Below are 6,519 nucleotides of genomic sequence, written 5' to 3' on the forward strand. Positions count from 1 at the left end.
CTAATAAAATAATAGTTCTCAATTTCCATAATATCACATGTAGTTGGGAGGTCTAAACCAGGAAAAAACTGGAAATTAAATATTATCATATCACTATGAGGACTTACCTGCTAATCGGAAAGGAAAAACTGGACCTTCGCAAATAAGAGTTCTCTCATCTGTTACCTTACACATGGTCAAAGTTAGCATTACTGATAGTGAAACAATCTGAAATTATATGACTCCTGAGATCACATATATTTCCAAAAATATTAAGTGGAACCTAATTAATCATTTTGAACTATCTTCCTTTTATAGAAAATTCAAGGGGGTAGATAATTCTTTTAAATTATAGTGTGGGGTACCAATCAGACAAATCCAGAATGTGGGACATTATTAAGCACTCTTGGTTGAGTATCTTCAAGAAGATTAAAAAGAAAAGTCACTTTTCTAGACAAAAAAAAAAAATCTAAAAAGGCATAGCAACCAAGTGCAAAGCATGAACATTTGATTTTATACTTCAACAAAACACATTATTTAATTATTGTTTGGGACAGTTGTGCAAATTTTAACATAGACTTGATTTTATATTACAGAAATATTTTTAATTTTCATAGGTATGAAAATAGTATGTAGAATATTGCTCTTGTGTTTATTATCAGGATATGTATGCTGATATGCTAAGGGATAAAGTGTCATTATATCTTTATTTTTAAATCACTTAGCAAAAAATAAAAGACAAAATATGTCAATTATTGAATTAGGGTGGTGAGTATATATGCAATTACCAAACTATTCCCACCCCTTTTCTGTATGTTTACAAACTATGAGAAAAGGTTAGAGAATATTACCAGTTATCAAAGAGAATTATCAGTGTTAATTGAACTGATCAGTGAAGGCTTCATTGAAGATTTTGTGGTTTTAGTTGAGCTTTGAAAATTGGTTCAAAGTTGGGTAGATGGAATAGAAGAGGGAAGACATGCCTGAAGGAGAAGAATATAAACAAAAACCAAGAGAATAAGATGGAAGTGACATTCCTCACTCTACACTCATTCCTAGGGGATTTCTTCTGAGGTGATAAAGCTGGCTCTCTGAAAGTTTAATTATGTATGGTTATGCTGCAATAGTATCAACCTCTCCTCCCAAATAAGTGGTTCAATGTTTATTGAGAGATTTTGAAGGAGTTTGTTTAAATATCTTACTTTAAGTCTTACGAGACATCACACTATTTACCAGTTTTGTTACCAACTTTCCATTTTAAGGGTCACTGCATTTCTCCACTCAGAAAGTTGTTTATTATTTGCAGAGTAACATGAGAGAAATACATTGCTTACATGTTTATCGTTGCATTGTTAAACTCTGAAAATACTTAAGAATCAAAATGATACTAATCTGTTAGTACAATCAAAGCCACCAGCTGTAATTTCAGGGTCTCATTTCTTTTTCCTCAGTAAAATAAGTTAAGGTTTTTCAGTGAAACTTCATGTTGCTCGATCATATTATACCTATGGCTCTTCCTGCCTCCCTTCCCAACTTCTTCTGTATCCCAGATACAAATAATCATAATAATAGCTCTGCACTCAATCTCTAGCCTTCAGAATAATAGCAGCACCTAGCACTTACACTGTATTTGGTTTTCCATTTTCAAAGTACTTTGCAATCAGTGACTAGCTGAGCTCCCTTACCCGTGAAATTTACTTCTTGATGACAGAAGGAACAAGTTCTTGGCATCTGGCTATACCCACTATTGCCACTATAGAGCAGGGAGAAAATCAGTTTTGTGGATGGAGGAGGAGGTTATGGGTCAGGAGATTCTTGTCCTATTTTTGACTCTGTGCTTGACTTATGCACATCCTGGTTTACGAGAGGCAATTGCTCACTGTAAATTTCACCACCTGTAGGAGAAGGAAAATGGAATTCACATTGAAAAAATGAGAAGCTCATCTTAGCCACAGATAGGATACCCTGAAATTTGGAGCAGGATTTCTGGTACCTAACATCATTGCCAACAGAGGGATTTATGGAAATTATCCCTTCTTGACATGGTATTTTATACTAAAAAATTATTTAAGTTTTTGAAATTATATGGTGAGTAAAACAATTCTCACTGTATTTACTTCCTATATTGTCTCCCACCCTGTAAGTCAAAAGGTCCAGAAAAAGAAAGACCACAAAGCTGGACCCAGTTTTTCTCTAAGTCTCAGTCATCATGGTATCTTTTAATGATTATAAAAATAAAAGTAATTAGTGAAAATTTCTAGTGACTTGCATGGTATGATCCTTGCTATTCAAACTGATAGTCTCTCCCTCATCTAATTTTGAGTGTTTTTTTCCTTTCCTAAGTGGCAGGTTAAATTGTAACAGAGGAGATAAAGATAATGCAGAAGAACAACAGACAATGGCTATTAATGACAACAATTCAGAAAAAGACACATGTTTATCTGACTGTATGTTTTGATGGACTAATGAACATCTATTTCTTTTTTAATGACAGATGTTATTAGAATAAGAGCAATTGTCCTCGGTAAATTTCCACGTGAGTCTTTCTCTCTCTGTCTCCATCTCTCTCTCACATTTGCAGCAAAATAGTTCATGCAGATATATTGGTTGGACATGTTCTACTGTGGAAGTGTAGATGACTAATGTTAAGCATGATAACGTTTACTTGTTTTCTCATAAAAATGAAAGTGACATTTTTTCTAAAGTAGATGAATAAAATAGCCTGATATAAGGAATTCTAAAGAAAAAATGTGAAATGAGTTATGAAATAGGGAAACAAATCATTCAGTGATTTCACATGGATCAGAGAACACAATCATAAAAACCCACGGAAGGTGGCTTCTGCCCCATTTCTACCCCACTTCCGCAGGAAGACGCTATTTCTTTTAGAAGTGGCCCCGATGTATGTGGTCCACTTACATTCAAGCCCCATCTGGGAGAATGATTTAAGGGCAGCTGAGAAGGTCAATTAGTGAAATGAATCATTTTCCAGAGTAGTAACTTCCATATTCCTCTCTAACCTCATTTACTTCTTCTCTGAGGTGATAGTTAATGTGAAATAGAATATTCAGATGAAACCTGATTAATTTAGACAGAGAGCCAAATGTTTCACTTATCCAAATATTTGATACATTGGCAACTAAATATATATGGTTTTTTGATTTCCCATTTTGAAACAGCACAAGTATTCATCTGGTGTTTAGACGAGATGAAGGAAAGAAGATATCAGTGTCCTTTATGTATTCACTTTGATGGTTTTGGTGGTTATTCATGATATGGTAATTTTTCTCAAATCAGTGATCACATTTCAGAGATTTTTATCTTCCTTAGTATGTATGTATGTATGTATCTATCTGTCATCTATCTACCACTTATTTATTTATTTATGCCTACTTTGGGGTCAATAAGGAGAATGCTAACCTTTTTTCTCTTTGAACACAAAAATGACAGTTTTTTTCTCTCTCTCATGTCTCCTGTAATATTGGTAAAATTTAGCAAATTATACTCAGTTTATAAATTAGGAAAATGAAGCAGACTATTTACCTGTTCAGTCTCATGATTCAATAGTGAGAGGAGAAATTCGGCCAATGTCTCTGACTTTTCTTAGCATTACCTGATAATTTTCTTGGCAGCATGCTCCAGAAAATATTATGTAGTCACACTCTTTTGATAAATAGTGTTTGTGTCAGAGATGCTTTGATTTCATTGGATACGATAACGAAAACTCTGCTAGCAATGGAAAGAAATCCAATACAAAATTTGGAACAATAAGGTGCAATAATGATTTCCACTCCAATTTCTCTTGTTTTTGCTGCTATCACTGTTGGGGTACCTCTTTAAGCAGAAACTGCAAGTGTTAAACAAAAATAAATTTACACATCTTTATTAAGTATAAATGTTTTGTATTGCTGCTCTCCCATAAAATAATTTTAAAAGCATCAATACTATATTGCTGAAATTGTTTTGAAAACAAAAAAAAAACTTCTTCAAAACACATAGGTACATCTAAGACTCAACCTCCTCATGGCCTTTCTCAGTATCTTAGCATCTCCAAGACCCTGAGTGATTTCCCAGACTCCCATGCATCTGCACTGGCAGCAGCTCCAGCCAGGCTTCCCCTTGACTTCCGTGGACCATGACCAACAATCAGTGTACCATCTTAGCCATCACACTGAACATGTGCACTAGGAGCCTGACTTGAGAGATCATCAAACCTTTCAAGCATAAGGTTAGTCTTAAGCCCTGAAGTTAATTGCTCATTCTTCTGAACACCCAAGAAGCAACATTTAATGTATATTAAAAAAAATCATTCTTCCCAGGGTTGATGAGGGACGTGAACTCAGGGCCTGTTGTAGCCAAGGTCTGGGAGAGGTGGCAAATGCTAAAGAGGAAATCAAATCTAATGATTCATATTCAGGTGTCAGTCCTGGGCATTCTGCATTCAAACCAGTAAGAGCATCATTCATGGATCAAAAAAAGAAACCAATCTATGTTTTAAAACCACAGATCTTGTGCCCATTACTGTATCTATGAAAATGTGATATTAAAATTAAAAAAGTAGCAGCTGCATCTCCTCTGTGTGTTTCCAGTGGATACAGATTTTTCAACTACGAATTGGAAGAAATTAGTTTCATACAGTTTTAAAAAATAACTCTTGATAATTAACAATTAATAATAATAAATAATTACAATAATAAGGCTTGATAATTGAAAATAGGAGGAATCCATAAGAAAATTTATTTTTAATAAAAAAGATAGTAAATACCATTTACTGCTACCAGATGTGTAGAGATTTTATATTTTCTTCCTACTCTTCAATAGGATTTGAATTACTGGACCAAAGACACTTGGATTTGAATCCCAGCTCTGCCACCTACTAGCTATGTGACCTGGACAATAGTCAACCTCTCTGAGAATCAGTTTTCTCATCTATAAAATGTTGCCTGATTATAGTAGCTACCTCATAGAGTCGTTGTAGGAATTGATGCAGTGACGTAAAGCACCCAGGACATAGAAGTTGGTCAATATATGTTACTTATCATTGCTGTAGCTTTTATCTGAGTTTTCTATAACAAGCATATATTCAGTTTATAATACAGAAACCCCAATAAGATTTATTCATTTAAAAAACTATATGACATTCATTTTTTCTTTTCTTACTTGAAAATTTCATCTTTAGCTCTTGCATAGCCGTTTCTGTGACTAGCCATCAGTTATGACAAATATACACTCAGTTCTTTACTATACCTTCTTTATTTAGATGCTCTTCTAATTACATTTTGCATTTTTCTTATTCTGTACATATCTACTAATATTTTAAGAATCTTAAGCTATATTAAAATGAAATACATTCTTTTAAGTATCTCAAATGTTTGCTGTATATCTATATGCTATATCTCTCAAATGTTTGCTAACTAGACTATGAAAAAAAAAAATGCCCTAACAGAGCTGAAGAAAATAATTCTCTCATAATTATAATACAGTTTAGGAATTATTTTCATTTGATCAACTGCCCAGGTTTACAAGCAAAACTTAACTACAAAATGGGCTGCTGCCATATGTGTTTAAACAAGACCACAATTTGGCTGAAGCTTACTACACAAGAAAAGCCCATTTCATAGTCTGTTCACACCTGATTTTATGGCACTTCACCGGGAAAGGGCAAAAGAGTTTAGACATTCACAATAAGAACCACCTTGAACCTTATTTAACTTCCAAACCTTCTAAATTTCTTTAAGGCTCAGATAATTCCCAGAAAGCCCTGCCTCACTTCTTCCCTGCTCTCACCACCCGCCCTCTGGGAAATCAAACCACCTACTTACGAGTAGAAACAAACAGTACTTGTATGTTTCTTAACAATTTAGGGTTTCCCACATTTTGTTGTAGCTTGTGTTTAGGAAAACTTAAAGAGAAGGAAAAGATTTTCTCTTAAAAGTAGTAACTCTACCAACAATGCCTAAAAGAGATAAATTAAGATATATGTTTAATATTTATTTTCCCTCTTCTAGCCTAAATACCTTGAAGCCAAAGAAGCATGAAGTGTAACGACATGGTTATGAGGTCCATTCTAATGGACGGCTTAGAATATTGTATTTCATTCACCACTAGGTTCATATTAACAAAATCCACTGCCAACGGTAGTTGTTCATCCAGTGTGTCTAAGTTTTGCCTTCAGTGCTTGGTTGAAAAGACAATGTTGAACAGATACTTTCTGAATAATAATGCTATAATTACACCTTGTATTTGTGGAGTACTTTCATTTTATTTTGTGCTGATATTTTCATGATTCTTTGCCTATTGCTAAATAAAGCAAATTTACACAGAATGAGGATATATTTACATATAGACTCTAAAATGTTTTGAAAGGGAAATGGTGAAATAAGTGATCATATAATATCCAGATGTTGTTGTTGTTGTTAGGTGCCATCAAGTCACTTCTGACTCATAGCAACCCCACGTACAACATAACAAAACAGTGCCCCATCACAATTGTTGCTATGTTTGAGCCCATTGTTGCAGCCACTGTATCAATCCATCTCA

The sequence above is a fragment of the Trichechus manatus genome, unplaced genomic scaffold (assembly GCF_000243295.1).
Source record: "Trichechus manatus latirostris isolate Lorelei unplaced genomic scaffold, TriManLat1.0 scaffold00036, whole genome shotgun sequence".
Taxonomy (NCBI): Eukaryota; Metazoa; Chordata; class Mammalia; order Sirenia; family Trichechidae; genus Trichechus; species Trichechus manatus.